A 19462-nucleotide genomic window follows, 5' to 3' on the forward strand; every position below is an offset into this window, starting at 1 on the left:
TCTACAATAGTAGCACACAGGACCTTCCTTAGTCCTCAAATTTCCGTCAACCTTATCAGCTTGGACCTCCCCCTGTATCAACGTGCTGCCACTTGCAGGCACAGAAACAGCTTTGACACTGCCACCGGCGACACCACCACGATCAACCGGCCATGCACCAAAACTATAGGATCGCCCAACAAAATCAGATTTATGAGTCAATACATACTCATCTGCCAACACCGCGGCCTTAGACACCTCATTCACCTTCTGCTCATTAAGGTAAATAGCAACCCTCTCAGGGAGACAGTTCTTAAAGTCTTCCATAATCATCAAGGCCCGCAGTAGCTCAAAATCCTTCACTTCTTGAGAAGCGCACCACCTGTCAAAAAGTGCCTCCTTCTCCCTAGCAAACTCCACATAAGTCTGACTATCAAACTTCCTAAAGCGCCGGAATTTCTGCCGGTACGCCTCTGGAACTAATTCATAAGCCCTTAATACTGTAGACTTCACACACTCATAGTCTAGACTGCTTTCAACAGATAAAGACGAGTACACCTCCCGTGCTTTACCCACAAGGACACACTGCAATAGCAAGGTCCACACGTCCCTAGGCCACTTCAAGGTAAAAGCCACCCGTTCAAACACTGTGAAATACCTGTCCACATCCTTCTCACGAAACGGGGGAACCAGGCGGATGTTCTTGCTCATATCAAACTCCCGTTCCCTAGAAAAAACACGGGAATTATCTATTTCTTTTTCCCGCAGCTGAAATTCAGCCCTTTTGGTTTCCTCCTCAAACTCAAGCCGTTTCATTTCAAGAACATGCATGAGCTCTTTCTCTTTTAACAAAGAGGCAATTCTCTGTGACTCAAGCTCCATCTCCTTCAGTTTAATGACGGCCTCCATGTTCTGAACTGGCTGAACAGAAGGTGGGGGACTGTCTGCACAGCCAGGCAAAACCCCACCCTCCACCAACGCAGCCCACAACTCCGATTTAATGTAGTGTTTCTTTGAATGCTTGTCAATAGGCACGGCATAGTTCTCAGCCAGCAAAATCAAATGCTCCTTCGTACATCTATCAAACAACTCCCGACTAGGAGCCTCAACAAACTCTTTCACCTTAAACTCCATCTCTAATGTAGCACCAAACCACCAGCTAAACCCTGGGCACCAATGCTACCACAAACAGGGAAGAAAAAATTCCCTCACAACACAGACTGCCTCAAAGCAGGGAAGAAAAAATCCCCTCACACACACAGACTTCCTCAGTCACCAGAAGCCTACCAAAAAAAACCCCCAAAACGTCTAGGGTCCTCAAAACTTAGGACGAGCCCCCATTTTGTTACGACTCCCGAATGCAGGTACTTCAGAGCCGCGTAACATAATTCAAAAACCAGGTTCAAGTTCAAAAATAGTTTTAATTATTCAATGGAACACAAAACCCAAACCTGATTCAAACAACCCAGTCAGGGATATGGATGGACTAACAAACAATTAAACAGTGCTCCAGCCAGCCACGTAATGGGCCGTCGAACCAAAGACTCTAAAACCTGCCTAAAGAGATATAACCCTGAAACAAAATACCCGAAAACACTAAGGTCAGCCATTATCCGTCCCAATTCAATATTTGTTAACAAGTAATGGTGAAAGTACACAAAGTTCTATGCCATGTGGCCAGGCCTTCCTCAGCTCACACCAGCAGGCTGCTCACAAGTCAGGGTCTACGAAGAAGAGAGAGAATCCTGGGAAACTCTGGTATTTAAGCTTCAGATGAGTCACCCGTCACCTGACGCAGCTTGGCCAATCGGGTACAGGAGCCTTTAACCCCTTGATTCCAGACTCACAGCCACGAGGCCTGTACTCGGGAGAGAAACAGAGAAAGGTAAGTACATAGCATTCACCAGGGGGGGGGGGAAGCGCCTAACACCCAGTCAGTTTCAAATCACCGAGTTAGGACTTTGAATGATTAGAATGCCATATGTCCAGGTTCGCAGTGCAGGTGTGACCAGCTGAGAGCCACCTTCAGATGGGGCCAGGTGGCCGTCAGGTGCAGCTCAATGCTGGGCAATGTTTTCTTGATGACAAGAAGTGGAAATGGGACAAGTCTGCTTGTGGTCCTGTCACATTCTCCTTGGCCCAACCTGACCTTCTCACTGGCACCATGTGTTTCAGGATTTGACAAGCACCATAAATAATCCAGCTGTTGTGAACATGTGGAAAGCACCGTCACAATATCAGAGCAGTGTGTATGAGAAGATGCCAACTGGAACACGACTCTGATGCCTGAATCAAGAGCATGTGTGGAAAAGACAAGGTACTGACTGATGCAATATCCTCACTCACTAAAACTCGTCTTGTCTTTGGGAACCTTTGTCCCACATCTACAATCCCCAATCCCAGAACGTTCAAAAACCTAGAGATATTGATATCCAGGTCACACCATCCCCTATACTAACATAGTTTCTTGCAGCATTGTAAAAATAGCCTGCCTGGGATATTAGTAGCATTTGATAAGGTTCGGCATGGTAGGCTGCTCTGGAAGGTTACATTGGATGGGATCCAGGGAGAGCTAGCTGACTGGATAGAGAATATGCTTCATGTAAAAAAGGAGGGTGATGGTGGAAGGTTGTTTTTCAGACTAGAGGCTGTGACTGGCGGTGTGCCTCATGGATCAATGCTGGACCTATTGCTGTTTGTGGTTTATATCAACAATTTGGATGAGAATGTACAAGGCATTATTAGTAAGTTTGCAGATGGCACTAAAATAGGTGCTATTGCAGACAGTGAAGATGGGTATCAAACGTTACAGCAGGATCTTGATCAGCCGGGCAAGTGGGCTGAGCAATGTTTAATGGAGTTTAATGCTGATTAAGTGTGAGGTGTTGCATTCTGGGCACTACATTCCAAGGCAGCACCTTCACAGTAAATGACAGGGGCCTGGGGAGTTTGTGCACAATAGGGATCTAGTGGTACAGGCACATAGTTCCCTAAGTGGTGTCACAAGTAGATAGGGTAGTCAAGAAGGCTTTTGGTACATTGGCCTTCATCAGCCAGGGCATTGACTAGAAGTTGGGATGTTATGTTACAGTTGCACAAGACATTGGTGAAGCCACATTTGGAGTATTGCATTCAGTTTTGATCATCCTGTTAAAAGAACTATGTTATTAAGCTGGAAAGAGTGCTGAGTTTTACAAGGAATTTGCTGGGTATGAGGGCATGAGCTACAGGGAGAGGTTGATAAGGCTAGGATTTTATTCCTTGAGCTCAGGAGGTTAAGCAGTGATATTAAGGAGGTCTATATACTCACAAGGGAAATAGCTAGGGTGAATGCACACTCTTTTACCTGAAGTAGGGAATCAAGAACCAGAGGACATGGGTTGAAAGTGAGAGGAGAAAGAGTGAATAGGAATCTGAGGGGCCACTTTTTCACACAGAGAATGATGGGAATATGGAACAAGCTTGGTGGCTGTACCATTATATATTGCACTCCATGATGAACTCATGAATGGACTGGATGTGTAGATGTGCAGTGTGGTCAGTCAGGAGCTGCAGTTGGATGCACACTCTCACGTGTGGTCAGCAGACACTAGAACCAGTTGTGGCTGGATCACCCTGTCCTGATGTCATCGTTCCTTCAATGTCTGATGGCCAATTGCCCTGACGTCACAGTGCTGTTGTGTGCTGTTGGCATGCAGCTGATCTGTGCACGGATCTGAGCCAACCAACTCAAAGCCCAAGAGCCGCCAAAGATCAGAGACTCGCCGCACATTATTTGACCAGAAAATGAAACCTGAAATAACTCATGCAAAATTAATCAGGCAGATGAAATACTGCCTCTGAGATTGGGTGGTTTGTTCTCCACGATGCCCTCAGTTTTCCTTCCTCGGAAGAGGTTCATGACCTGAATTTTAATTTCAGTAGCTGTAAGGAGACCTCGATGCTTCTGCTCTAGTTTGGTTTCTCTCGGTTTTACTTTCCACCTCAGCGATCACCCACTTAATGATGCATATTTTTAGCCCAGGGGTTTTGTTAGGTGAATTGTTAAGTTCCTAATAAGTGGAATAGATCTTTGGATCAAGAACATGTCTTCAGGCTGAAAATCATCTCCTCCATCTGCTCAGGTCAGTCAAGTCATTAGATGATTATCTGTTTATTTTGTCTGTTTTCGATGGATTTTCCAAAAAAATGATTTGTCACCGTATTATGATGTGTGGTTGTTGTAAAATGGCTGTCAATATCCCTGCATAGCAATCATCATTGCAGCTCAGTGTAACTTATAAATGGGCACTTTACACTGATGTTCATATTTTCATGTTCATAAGTCATCGGAGCAGATTTAAGACATTGGGCCCATCGAATCTACATCGCTTCAATCGTAGCTAATCTATCTTTCCCTCTAACCCATTCTCCTGTCTTCTCCCCATAACCGTTGACACCCTTAGTGATCAACAATCTGTCAATCTCCGTCTTAAAAATACCTAATGACTTGCCTCCACAGCCGTCAGTGATAATGAATTCCAAGATGCCTTCCAGGGCAAAGAGAATTAAAACGAGGAGGTGCCAGGAGCCACACATCCCAACACGTCATGGATCAAAAGAGCAGAGTACCACCTGCCCATGTAACCACCTACAAAGGTCATTGATTTATGGATCTCTAGACTTTAAAATTCATTTAATAAAGGAACTAAATATCTATACCACGCCCTGTTCCCACAGTCCTCCCATTCACTGTGTATGTTCTCACCTGCTTCAACATCCCAAAGTGCTTCAATTTACCATTGTCCAAGTTAAATTCTGTCACTCCTTTCTCACTTTCCTGGTTGATCTAGGTCCTGTTGTACCTGAGATAACCTTCTTCACTGTACTCCACGCCATCAATTTTGGTGTCATCTGTAAACTTACTAATAATCGTGCCATCAAAATTGGTAATATAGAACACAAACAACAGTGGACCCAGCACCAATCCCTGTGGCACTTCACGGGTCAAGGTCTTAAAACTGAAAAACAGCTCTCCACCACAGTACGACCCGCTGACTCCTTCCAAGTAAACGTTGTACCCAATTGGCTTGTTCATCCTTGATTCCATGTGTTTTAACCTTCCGAACCCACCTACTAGATGCAACACTGTCAAAGGCCTATGCAGCACAAAGAAAAAGGTCTCTCACCAATGAATTGCATTTTGTCCATTACAATGAAAATCTGAAAATATCCATTCTATTCCTCTTATAGGATGTTGGGCCACTTTTGGGCAATGCAACTTTGTCAATTACCCAAGCTGTAAAAGGCTCAAGCCTATTTTCTTCATCAATGAGGTCAGAGAGTAAGCTTTTCCTGGATGTAAATACAGGAAAGAGCACTTTATTGTAGAACTATCCTGCGCAGGTGGCAAGAGGCTCTAGAAACTGTCTTGTGTATATGCTGCAGCACAAATCTGGCCTCTGAGGGTAGCTCAGGAAGGTGACTATTGGGCTGCTGTGGGACATCTCTGTGGGTAGATCAGCCTGGGTACGTCAAGGTCAGGTTTCTGTATGTTGTACCTTGGCCTCATCTCTCAATTGCTGCTCAAGAACCCTTCACACATGGAAATTAACTGTAAATTTGTACATTACAATAGAGACTGCATTTCAAAGATATTTGATTGATGTAAAGCCCTGCGGTAAGTCGTGAAGTTATGAAAAGTATTTTATGAACAGAATTAACAAAAGAATCTGAGGAGCAATTAAAATAAATAATTTATGCAGCAACGCTGCCAAAATCTGGAATGCTGTGCCTCAAAGTGTGATGGAAACAGTTTTAATGATGACTTTCAACTGGGAAACTTGGAAACAAACTGTAAACCTATGGGGAATGTGTAAAACATTTGAGCGTTTAGATAGTTCCGCTAATGTTCTCACAATAATATGTCCATGATCAGAGGGAGTTTGTTAACAATGTCACAGTCAGAAAGAATAAACTCTATATGCTTCAAGTTTATACTTTATAGCAGCAATACAGTAGAACCGGTCTTCTTCTTCAAATGTAACCAACATGATAAATGAGTCTTAAAATTAGAAGGACTGTGACAAGAGCAGTTGGCACCATCAGAAAGGAGCTGGCTACTCACAGCTGGAGGCTACTCGGGATGTACATACTCACTGATATAATCAACGAACATGCTCCCTGCATTGCTCACACCTGCAGGCAGTGCCGCTGTGTTAATTGTCCATAGTAAAGCCACCGGAACAAGATCAAGGATGGATAGTTTGCCATTTCGCAAATTAAACGTATTCAGAGTCATAACCTGCCTTCACAACTAGTTCCATGTGAATTACATTGTACCCAACAAAGGTAATGAATGGTCTTGATAGAGATCTGCACCTATGCTAAATGTATAATTCCATCAAACCATTAGTCTGCACCCAATATATTGATGTAAGCTGCAACTGTAATTATTGAAATTGTAATTTAATATCCTGCTGTTATCTTTGTAGTTCAGAGTATAAAAAATTATGTTCTTTGAATTGAGAGAGATTCTACTAGGAGGTTCTCCCAGGGTAGGGTTCCATCAGATCTCCTCCTGAATATATGTGAGTGCTGAACAAAGACGTCTCTACTCAGTGTGGCTGTCAGAGTCACTATAATACCCCAGACCAGCTCATCTACCATTCTGTCCTACACATCAAGTCCTGTTTCCTCTGATTGTTCCTGCAAGTCAGAACCTATAAGTCAGTGATTCTCTCTTCTCCACCAGGTGGTCTTACAAGCTGAAAATCAAAGCGGTTCAAGGCGATCGCACTGGAAAAGTAAGACTGAGCATCTCAAACTCTATCTCCATGGAAACAATGTGAAGATCAGGGAATCTCGCAACCCGAGTGTCAGATTGATTTCCTCCTCACCCTTCCCCTGACTGTGGAACCAGAATTACTTTCCCTCAGTACACTTACCATTTAAACATAAATAACGTCAACAACACAACGTTTCAGGATGGTTTCATAGGTTGTACCTTGTGGGAAGCACAGGACGACAAGCGATGGTCTGGATGGAAATGGAAGTTAGGTCTCAGCTGAGGCTAAACACCAGAATTCTTCTTTGCTACAATAGTTAGTTAGGATGACAAGTTTCCCCAAGCCAGAGGAAATGAGTAGGATGCCAGGATACTGGATGGAACTGAGAAAAAGGAGACCAGAGTGATCTCTGTGAGAGCTTTGACCAGAAGTGAATCGCCGAGGGAGAAATTACTGGGTTTCTGTCCACAATCTTCCAATCATTGGATTTTCCTGATTTATACACTTCCCCATTCTGACTTGTCCTTGAACTGTGGACAAGTGGCAGCCTGATCTGGACTCAGTTCTGGGCAGCAGGTGAGGACAGAGACCTATTAACCTTGCTCAGAGTTGACAACAGTCGGGTTGTTTCAGTGTGGATCTCACCCAGACAAGTTGTTTTTCTAAATCACAGAGTCATTTAATGACTTGAATCAAGATGCCTAGCTTTTGTTGTTGGATTTGAACTCGGTCTCTGGGTCAATGCACCTGAACTCTGGCTACTGGTTTAGCAGCTTCATTTCACCATCAGTATTTCCGGTGGCGCTGGTGCTAGCTGCCTCCACCTTCAGTCCGGTATCTTTTTGTTTTTTTTGTTATGTTGAAGTGCGTTTTTTTAAATGTCTTTATGTGGGAGAAGAGGGTACGGTAAGGGGGATACCGTCCTTCAGTTGCTTCCTGGGGAGGATGCAACTATTATTCGAGTCACATCCTCGCCTCCCCCCCCCTCCAGCGGCCTACCTACTGGATTGGTGCAGCCTTTCCTGCCGGGACCAACCAGAGCTCCTGCAACTGCAGCGGCGCAGCGTTGGAAACATCGCGGGGCGGGCGATGCCTTACCGGGGATTGCCGTTTGGAGCCCCGGAGTGCTGGGCCTGCTGCACCAACATCGCGGAGCTGTGGTTCGCGGAGCTCCCAACGTGGGCGGCGCTGATCAAAATCGCAGAGTCCTGCGAGTCCGCCCGGCTCGGCCTGCGGATTCGGGAGCCGCGGACTCCGGTGGGAGGTGGCTGATCTGGAGGTCCGGGCCGCTGAGGAGGATGTTCTCGGTCGGGGTTCGGCGTCGGTGTTCCATCAGGGCCTGAGCATCGGGCCGCCCGTGGCGGCGACTGCGGGTGCCCGGGAGGCCCCGACCATGGGTGAACATCTAGGAAGATCGGTGGGGAGGCTGGCTGGACTATGGTACCTTCCTCAACTTTGGTGCCACTGTGTTGTGTTGTGGTTATGTTGTGTCGTGGACTTTTGTGTTTGTGCTTTTTAAAATTTTAATATGTTTTATTTATTATTTATTTATTTATTTTTTATGATACTTGACTGTAAGGAAAATTCATTTTGTTGTCTCTAATATGAGATAATGACAATAAATTGAATACATACATTAATACATTAGTGGTTTCAGGCGACAGTAATTGTGATATCCTTATCTGAGAGGGGCAGCAACAAATCCGGCATTGTAGGCAAGTCCGTTTTACTGTAAGCTTTTAAAAATAATAAATAGACACTTGAAAATGCATGATAATGAAAAAAGAAACCTAGTATGGATTGCTTACTGGCACCCAGAAGTGTGGGCGTGCTGGACAAGAGCGGCAGAGGTCTATGACAGTGAAGCTGCAAACAGAGGACCACATGTATGCTCAGCAGAATACAAGACAGGAGGGAACTGAAATGTTCTCTAAAGTCATAGAGTTATACAGCATGGAAACAGGCCCTTCACCCCATCTACTCCACAATTGGATGAATGAAGCTCCATCAACACCCAGCACTGTCCAAGACAAAGCAATCTGCAGTGCTGACATCTCACCAACAACATCATACATTCTATCTCCCCACCACTGTGGCTGCAGTGTGTGCCCTCTACAACATACACGGTAGGTATTATCCAGGGTATTCCAACAAAACCTCTCAACCTCCACCACTGATCTCCTCTGCCTCCATGTGATCCATATCCCTCCTTTCCTTGCACTTCCATGTGCCTGTCCAAAAGCCCCTTAAACACCACCACCTTCTTCCACCACCACACTTGGCAATGTGTTCCACCACTCTCTGTGGAAGAATTTTCCCTGTACATCCCCTTTAAACTTTGCCCCTCTGACTTTAAAGATATGCCCACTAATCTTTGACCCTGAGAAAAAGGTTCTGACTGTCTACCCCATCTATAGCTCTCAGCATTTTATATGCTTCTATCAGGTCTCCCCTCAACCTCTGACACACTGGAGAAAACAATCCATGCTTGCTCAACCTTATACATAATATCCTTCAATCCAGGTATCATTTTGGTAAAGATCTTTTGCACCTTCTCCAAAACATTCTTCCAGTAATTATGGAATAATATAATTGATGATTAATGTTCTGATTTGTTGAAGGTAGATTGAATGTTTGTTCAAAATTGGATTCTCCCTTGCTATAGCTTTGTAGCCATTGCCTCCTGGTCACACCAGCTCTTTATTTTCACTCATGACACATGTGGTCGATCACAGGGCTGTGATCTGATCCATTGGTTTTGTGATCATTTGGTTCTGTCTATTGTCTGCTGGCTTTGCTGTTTAGAATGTTGGATCTCCTGTATTGTGGTTCACTGGGCTTACTTTTAAATTCACCATGTGCTGTTTCCATGTGCCTTTGTTGACCCATGGTAGACTCCTTGACTTGGAAGCAATGGTGGATGGGTCAGCCTAAGAGGTTGTATTTGGTGCTGCCATACATTCCTGCTGTTTCTTTTTATTTTATTTTATTATTTTTATTAGAAGTACGGTAAGTTACAATAATACACAACACATATGTCTTAATACATATTTTTGTACCGCTTCATTTTTTGAGCTTTAAGAAAAAGATAGAAGTAAAGGAAGTAAGGAAAGTGCGCAAGAGTCGTGAAGGTGCAAGAGAGTGTTGAGAAAAGAAAGCCCCTTAGAAAAGAAGTTAGAGAAGGAAGTAAAGAAAGAAAGTAGACCCTAGAAAAGAAGGAAAAAGAAAGGAGAAACAATCGCTCTATTATAACATTAAACTCCGCAGAAAGGGGACTACCAACCAAGTCTGTTTTTATTGTTTTACCCCCCGTTGCCAGATCCTGGCACCATTTATTTATTTATTTATTTATTTATTTTAAAAATTACTATTGCACCTCATGCTTGTAATAGTTCCAAAAACGTAGACCACGGCTTTTGGAATTGGTCTGCTTTGCCTGCTAAGAGAAATCTCATCTCTTCCAGATGTAGTGTTTCAAACATATTTGATATCCACATTTTTATTGTTGGTGTGGGCACATTTTTCCAGAATTTAAGTATGAGCTTTTTTCCCATTGTTAGCCCGTAATTGAGTAAATTCTTCTGAAACACGTTTAGTTCAGGGTTACCTTCCGATATTCCAAAAATGATCCATTCTGGTTTTGGTACCAGTTTTATTTTGATTAATTTTGTAAAGATATCAAATATTTCATACCAGAATTTTTGGATTTTTGTATAAAAAACAAAAGAATGCGCTAAGGTAGCTTCTTGACACAGACATTTATCACAAATGGGTGAGGTTAGGGAAGAGTATTTATTTTAGTTTTTGAATAATATAGTCTATGTAATGTTTTGAATTGGATGAGAGTATGTCGTACGTTGATCGAACATTTATGCACCTGTAGTAAGTGATTATCCCAGCTATCTTTGGAAATTTTTATAGCCAATTTTTGTTCCCAGCCTCTTCTAATTCCATCAGTTGTGGGTATTTCTATGTTTAAGATGATGTTATATAGGTACGATATTAGATTAGCTGATTCCGCCTTTGTCTTCATTGCTTCATCCAGTGTTATGATAGTCTTTTCATATTATGATAGTCTTTTGTATATTTTTTCATATAATCACGAATTTGAAGATATTTAAAATATTGATTATTTTTCAAATTATATTTCAGTTGTAGTTGTTGAAATTATAGTAATTTTCCCAATTCATACAGATCTTCGAGGGTTTTGATTCCCATTCTTTCCCAATGTATAAATGATTTGTCTATAATTGATGGTTTAAACGATGGATTATTAACTATTGGTATTAAAAGAGATAGGTTTCTTAATTTTAGATTCTGTTTTATTTGTTTCCATGTTCTAATTGTGCTATGTATAATTGGATTTTTATTATAATTTTTGTTATTCAAATGTGTTGGTGAGAGGAGAGTCGCTCCTATATTACACGGAGAGCAGTCCTCTCTTTCCATTACAATCCAGTCCACCTGCTGGGCAGAATTGTCCAGCAGGTGAATCATATTTTTAATATTTACTGCCCAATTATAATACATAAAATTAGGGAGCGCTAGACCCCCCAACTCTTTTCGTTTATTAAGGTGTGCTCTTTGTATTCTATGGGATTTATAATCCCATATAAAATTTGTAATGAGTCCAATTTTTTGAAAAACTTTTTTGGGAGATATATAGGTATTGATTGAAATAGGTATAGGATTTGTGGTAAAAAGATCAATTTTATAGCGTTTATTCTGCCTATTAGGGACATCGGAAGTGTTTTCCAGAATTTAATCAAATTACTTAGTTTCTTAAGTAAGGGATTATAATTGGCTTTAAACATATCATGGTAGTTTCTAGTAATTTCAATTCCCAAATATTTGAATTTTTCTGTGGCTATTTTAAAGGGGAATTTCCGGAGGTGTGTTGATTCTTTTGGTTTTATCGACATAATTTCACTTTTGTTACAATTTGTTTTATATCCTGAGAAGGATCTAAAATCCTCAATTAAATTTAATATGTTTGGTATACTAATTTGTGGTTTTGTGATGTACAATAGTGCATCATCGGTGTATAAGGATATTTTGTTATTTGAATATTTTGTATTATAGCCATAAATATCCGGGTGTGTTCTTATTTTTTCAGCAAGGGGTTCAATTACCAGAGCAAATAACAGCGGTGATAGTGAGCATCCTTGTCTATTGCCCCTTGATAGTTCAAATTTCGAGGATAGTATATTATTAGTTAGTATTCTAGCCGTAGGTTTGTTATATAATAGTTTTATCCATGCGATGAAGTTCTCACCCAATTGGAATTTTTGCAATACTTTAATCATATAATCCCATGCTACTTGATAAAACGCTTTTTCTGCGTCCAGTGAGATGATAGATAACTCTTGGTCATGAGATTTATGTGAGTGCATTATGTTAAGCAAGCGTCTCAAATTATTGAATGAGTGTCTCTTAGGTATAAATCCTGTTTGATCCTCATTTATTAGTCTACTAACATACCTGCTTAGTCTTCTGGCTAGTGTTTTCGCTATTATTTTTTGATCTGTATTTAACAAAGCAATAGCTCTATATGATCCTGGTTCTTCTATATTTTTATCTTTTTTAAGTATTAATGTGATCGTTGATTCTGCTAATGTTTCAGGTAAGCTTTGCTCTTTAAAAGCATATGTATACATTTTCTGTAATCGTGGGGTAACTATGTCGTAAAAGGCTTTATAAAATTCATTACTGAATCCGTCTGGTCCTGGTGTTTTTCCGTTCTTTAGTGTGTTTATTGTGTCTTCTATCTCCTTAGAAGTAATTTGTGCTCCCAGTTCCTCTTGTTCCCTCAATTCTAATTGTGGAAGGTTACAATTTTCCAGAAATTCTGAAACTTTATTATTGTCTATTGACGTTTTAGATGTGTATAGATTCTGGTAAAATTGAGCAAATCTTTTATTGATATCCTTGGGTAGTGTTAATAATTCCCCTCTATCTGATTTAATCTTTAGTATTGCATTCTCTTTTTCCTGTTTTTTCAATTGGCGTGCTAGAAGTTTGTGGGGTTTGTCCCCGAATTCGAAGTGTTCTTGTTTTGAAATTTGAAATAGTGTTATAACTTTCTCTGACAATAATTTATTTAGCTTGAATTTCAATAGTAGAATTTTATTATGTTTATCCATAGTTGGATCTTTAGCATTATCTGTATCTAATTGTTTTATTTGTTCTTCTAAATGTCTTTGTTCATTCTTATTCTTTTTATTTTGAAAAGTTTTGAAATGAAATAATGACTCCTCTAATAAATGCTTTGAAGGATTCCCATAATAGCGTGGGGGATATATCTGGTGTATCATTTATCTCAAAAAATAGATCCATCTGTTTTTTTAGATATATACTCCCTTGTGAGTCTTTTAAAATTTGCGAGTTAAACCTCCAGAACGATTTATTCATAGACATTCCTTCTAATTTTAAAACAAAAGTTAACGGAGAGTGGTCTGAGATCGCATTAATGTGGTATTTAGGGTTCATAGTATGCGGAATTAATTTTGTATCCACTAGGAAATAGTCTATACGTGAGTATGTTTTGTGTACCGTTGAATAAAACGAATAATCCCTTCCCGTCGGGTTTGCAATCCTCCAAACGTCTGCTATATTTGTGTTTTCCATATATGTATGTAAGAGTTCACTGGTTTTAGATTTCATATTACCTTTTTGTTTTTGCATCGATTTATCTAGATAAGGGTCTAAAACACAGTTAAAGTCTCCTCCAATTATAACATTTTGATAATTAAATTCTGCAATTATATTCAGAATTTTGTTGAAAAATTGAGGGTTATCAAAATTGGGCGCATATATGTTTACCAACGTAATTGGCGTAGTATTAATCTCTCCTGAGACTATAAGGTATCTCCCTTCCTTGTCTGATATAATATTCTTTGATTTAAATGGAATTCCTTTACGAATAATGATTGCAGTACCTCTAGATTTGGAAGTGGATGAAGAGTGAAATGTTTGGCCTATCTAGTTCGCCCTCAGTCTCATCTGATCTTGATGTTTAAGATGCGTTTCTTGTAGAAACGAAATGTCCGTGTTGTATGATTTCAACTGAGCTAGTATCTTGCCCCTTTTAATAGGTTCATTAATACCCCTTATATTCCAACTACATAGTGTGATTCCTCCCATTTTCTTTTGATTGTCGTCATGCATTTTTACCAATTTTAATGACCTTATTTATTGCGGTGCATCCATACCTCAGGACTCTGGTTATTTGGGGGGCGTTTATATTATAGACTTCTTTGGTAGTTCCCCTCTGCGATTGTCCTTGAAAAAAAAACACATAGATGTGACATATTGTGATTTTTAAAAAAAATAGATCAAGTAATTTTACAGTGTCTGAGTTTTCGACACCGTAGTGAGTGTACCACTCGTCTGTGGGATTCGACATCGATACAGCTTCCGGCGTAGATGTTATGAGGTTAGCCCCGCTGCCTTTATTACCCTAAACCTAGGTGGTCGGTACCATTTCCAAATCAGTTCTATTTCACCCAGTTGCAGTATATATATATATGTTTCATTCCGACTTATCAAATCTAATCATATATTAAATTACATATATTCCTCACTCTTTATCTATTAACTATTTATAATTGGTTTTAGCTTTGTTAATAGTGAGCTGTTCGCTGAATGGGTTAACCAGAGTCAGGCTCCTGGAATTATGCCAGGTGCCTGAGTCTCCTCCCCTCCCCACTCGGGCTGCGGAACACATGTAATTACAGTGTTGTCTGCGTTATATAGCAGGCAACGCATTTTTTATCAGTTTCCATTACTGTTTCTATATTAGTAGTGTTAGTTATTAATTATTATTAATTCACTATATTTTGTAAAACTATGTAAGCCTTGTAATGTTTTCCACTTTCAGCTCAGCAGATCGTCACTCCCATGTTTATCAGTTTTTCCTCGTTTGAACACAAAGTGTCCTTGAGTTAGATTCCACAATGTTCGAGGGGAGATAATAATGTCTAGACATGTCTCGTGGAAAATCTGTTGCGTTTAATAATTTTTAAAGATTGGTGTTATTTCACTTTTCTTCTAATAATCTCGTTGGGGGAATAAGCAAATTAGTTTGTTCATAACGTCTTAGTGGCGTGATTAATCTTCTTTTGTTCTTACCCTGGCCACGATTTCTTGAGCATATTTAAGAGATTCTACCGAATTAGTGAATGTTTTTGAAACACCCTTGAAAGTAATACGCATCCTGGCCGGATAAAACACTCCGCATATGACATCCTTGACACCGTAAAGAGCTTCTCTTGTCTGTGAGAACTTTCTTCTCTTTTGCACAATCTCGTAAGGGTAGTCCCGTAGGAGTTTAATAGAATCATTTCTGTACATCATCTTCTCTCCGTGTTTAATTTTTTTCATCAGCTCTTCCACTGTTGAGATATCCCGAAGTTTGACTATGATCTGTCGTGGATAGGCTTGGTCTCCTTGAGATCTTGGTGTAAATCTGGGTAGTCGATGTGCTACTTCAATTACAGGTGCCTCAGGTAGCTTGAGTACGTGTTTGATTAGATTGGCAGTGAACTCACAGGCATTGTCCCCCTCAGCTCCCTCTTTTACTCCACGTATTCGTATATTTTGACGTCTTGAGCAAGCTTCTAGGTCAACACATTTATCAGAGACTTTTGTAAGTTGGCTCTTGAGGCTGTCTAATTCTAACTTCATCGCCTGCATATCTCCGGCCATCTCTTCCACAACAACTTCCATATCTTTCACTGCAGTTACATTTGCGGCAACAGTTTCATGCACAGCCTCAAGCTTCTTTGTGGACTCTTCCTCCACCTTATTAATTCTCCCCGTTAGTTCTTCGTGCACATCCTCAACTCTTTTTTGCAGAGCACCAATGCCCGCAAGAATTTTTTCATTACCGGCATTAATGGATTGCATGTTTTCCATCAAGTTTAAGTTTCCAGCTGCAATGTCATTTTTCAAATCTCTTACCGAGTTCTTTATCTCCTCCATTTCGGTTTTCTCTTTTGTGGCCATCTCAGTTTTAGATCGTGTAGCCATTCCAGAGACCCCTCCAGAAGTCAGTTCTGCAGTTTCTTGATGTTTCTGAGTCTTCAGCAGGTGTTTGTAACTCTCCTCTGTGGGCTCTGACCTGGAGACGTGTTTTTCATTTAAAATGCCTTTCCCTCCGTTAAATTCACGGCGCTTACTGATGACGTCATCAGCACAGCGACCCGAGGCTCCGGTAAGTTTTTTAAAACGGTCCCGACCTCCAGACCCGATTTTAATGCGTAAAAACGCGATTTTTTCCAGCGGAGCTAGAAAATTTGCGACTGCTAGCAGAGCATGGCGCCACCGGACTTCCTGCTGTTTCTGAGTTGATCTCATTTAGTACAATGGAGGGTGTCCTTGATGAGACGCTGGGGCTTTGTCTCAACAATGACCACGTGCTGTTCACTTTGACCGACATTATCATGGACATTTACATCTGCTGCAGATAGTTTTTTGAGGATTGGATGCATTAGTCATGTGCCCTAACCTTCTGCACTAGCCCACCATGTACGTATGTAGACAATATGGAAATTGGTGGTGTTGTGGATAGTGAAAAAGGTTGTCTAAGGCTACAGCAGGACATAGATGAGATGGAAAGTTGGGCACAATGTTGGCCGGTGGATTTTAATCCCAACAAGTACAAGGATATACATTTTGAGAAATCAGGAGATAGAACCTACGCAGTAAATGGCAAAGGAGCAAGGAATATTGATGAACCAAGAGTTTCAAGTCCATAGCTCCCTGAAAGTGGCAACAACATAGAGTGGGTGGTGAGGAAGACAAATGACAAATGCTTGCGTTCACCCTTGTGTTAGGGCATAGAATGCAGGAATTGGGACATTATGTTCCAAAATGCTGGTTGCGGCCACAACTGGGGTGCTGCATGCAGTTCTGGTCACCACACTACAGGGAAGATGCGATAAGCTGGGGAGAGTGCAGACGAAGATCACAAGGATAGTACCTGGATTGGAGTTATGCAGATAGATTGGATAATGTGGGCTTGATTTCTTGGAGTGAAATATACCAAAGGCCAATAAAGATATATATAGGATTATGAAAGGCATAGATGTGAAAAGTAGTCAAAATCCTTTTCTGTGGTAAAAATAAGAGGGCACAGGTAAAATGAGAGGGGTTTTAAAGGGGACTGGATGTTTATTTTTAATAAATTGGTTAAGATCTGGAAAATGCTGTCAGTGTTAGGTAACTCCTAACCAACACCCCCCTCCCTTTTATTTCCTTGTCTTTCCCTCCCCATCCCCTGTGCCCCACTTCGACCTGCATCTATTTCTCCCCTCCCACTACCCCTCTCCCATATTCCTTCCTCTGGCTCCACATTTTGCAACTCTTCAATATTCTGTCTAACACCTGGCCTTTGTTTCAACCATTTGCCTAACAAACTCCCCCTCGCCCGTGTCCACCTATTACCTGGCACGCTTTGTCCTGGCTCTCCCCTCTCACAGCTACCTTCCCCCTCCCCTACAATCAGTCTGATGAAGGGTCGCGACCCGAAATGTCACCTCTTCATGTTTCTCCAGAGATGCTGCCTGACCCGCTGAGTTACTCCAGCACTCTGTCCTAAATTGTGAGCACTTATTTCTTAGGTTGTTAACGGATGGTAGCTATTCAGTAACAAATTAGAAATAATTGCATGAATTTATTATACGTCCGGTGCACATAGAGTGATGACACCTACAGCCAGTCCAAGATCTCAGCTGGATATCAAGTGGTCTTTGGTGATTGATGAAATGTATGGACAAGAGCAAGCAATAAAACCAATGAGTAAAATGTATATTATTAAACATTGATATAAATAGCATCTTTAAATCTTCAGCAGAAGCCAGAAGGAAGATTTTGCAGATGGTGACCTTCCTGTGCACTGGTGGGAGATCCCCAGCCTCTAGTTTACCAGGCTCCATTCAATTAAACTAATCCGTTCACATACATCTGCTTCTGCACTATGTTCATTAAGCAGCAGGGATGGGATGCTGTGTCAGAGGCACTGAGAGATACAGCATGGAAACAAGCCCATCAATCTGTACTGAACATCAACCATTCTTTTTATATTAATCTGACATCAATCCCTTGTTGTTATTCTCCCCACATCCTCACCAGCTCCTGCCCCCGTGCCAGGTTCTACAATCCATCTACTTCTTCTTAGGCCCCCTTCAGTCATGGCTGACCATGGGGTGTCTCCAGGTTGCTATTCCCTTTATGGAGGACGCCTGTGCGTGACTTTGTTTAACGTGTGGAGACTGGTGCACAGACGGCCACCCCACAGTCCTTGACAGATCTGGATCAGGATCCAGCGGCATGAAGTCCAAGACGACAGGAGACCCTTTTCTGCTGCAGCCTTCATCCAGCTTCCCAGCCGTTGTGACACTCCACTAAGGTCAGCCATTGTCCTCCGCCTGTTCCACCGTTGTCTTGGTTGGATTGCTCTTTGTCAGAGACCTCCCCTTCGACCTTACCGCCATGGGTGGCCCAACCAGGAGCATAGCTCCAGACGGCATCGCACTCAGGATCTCAGGACCACACAAGCTTCTCCACCACAATCCACGGAGAAAAATTCATCTACACAATTGAGTCAATTTACAGCTGCCAATTAATCCTCTGACCTGCATGTGTTGGAGGAAACCTCAGCAACTGCAGTTAATCCACACGGGGAATCTACACAGACAGCACCAAATGTCAGGACTGAACTGGGTCTCTGGCGCAGTGAGGCAACGGCTCTACCCGATGCGCCACTGTCACCAATGGTGCAGGTACATAGTTCCTTGAAAGTGGTTGCACAGGCAGACAGGGTGGTGAAGAAGGTCTTTGGCATTGGTCAGGATATTGAGTACTGGACTTGGAATGTTATGTTACAGTTGTGGAAGACATTAGTTAGGCCACATTTATAGGAAGGATGTCAAAGGTTCAAAGGTTCAAAGGTTGATTTATTGTCACATACACCTAGACGTAGGGAAATTCCTTTTGCCAATGCAGCACATAAAAAAGAATACAAACATAACAATAATAAATAGCTTTAACATAAAAACATCCCCCCACAATGGTTCCCATTATGGAGGAAGGCACAAAGTCCAGCCCCATCCCCAATGTCCACCCATAGTCGGGCCTATTGAGGCCTCCACAGTTGCCTCTACGGAGGCCCGATGTTCCAGGCCCTTCTCGCCGGGTGATGATGTTCCGGCGTCGGGAGAGTCCTCTCAGCGGCATGGGAACCCTGGAACGGCCGCCTCCCTACTCGAGACCGTGGCTTCCGGAGCCGACAAGGCCGCGCCGAATGGAACTCAACTGGCGATCTCGTCGCGAGATCCCAGGCTCCCGGTGTAAAGTTTCAGCGCCGCCGCCCGCAGCTCCGCGATGTTTTAAATGCCAGTCCCAGCTCACCGGAGTTCCAGCGCGGCGACTCAGGCAAGGCACCGCCCGCCCCGCAATGGCGCTCCAGCGCTGCACCGCCGTCCTCACACCCGCAGCTCTGCCGCCGCCGATGCCAGTGCCGCCGCCGCCGATGCCGGTGCCGCCGCCGCCGATGCCAAGGCTCCGGGCGGTCCCCTCGCTCCTCGGACCCGCTGCTCCGCAGGAACCTGCCGGTCCCCTCAGGAAACGCCGCTCCAGGCCCGCTGGTAGGCCGCGAGGACGGGTCGAAAGTGCAGCCCGGAGAAAAGCTGCATCTCCGACCAGGTAGGGACCCT

The 19462-nt window shown here is 42.4% G+C and overlaps 1 long non-coding RNA gene across 1 annotated transcript; it reads right to left on the bottom strand.

The window, feature by feature from the left end:
• Window positions 1-1988: 1988 nt before the first annotated feature.
• LOC116988243 lies at window positions 1989-18183 on the bottom strand. Its single transcript, XR_004415893.1, has 3 exons — window positions 17916-18183; window positions 2255-2256; window positions 1989-2002 (listed from the first exon to the last, which is right to left on the bottom strand). It is a non-coding gene; the product is annotated as an uncharacterized LOC116988243 (long non-coding RNA).
• Between the last annotated feature and the right edge of the window lie 1279 nt (window positions 18184-19462).

This window comes from Amblyraja radiata, chromosome 27 (genome assembly GCF_010909765.2).
Source record: "Amblyraja radiata isolate CabotCenter1 chromosome 27, sAmbRad1.1.pri, whole genome shotgun sequence".
In the NCBI taxonomy this organism is placed as follows: Eukaryota; Metazoa; Chordata; class Chondrichthyes; order Rajiformes; family Rajidae; genus Amblyraja; species Amblyraja radiata.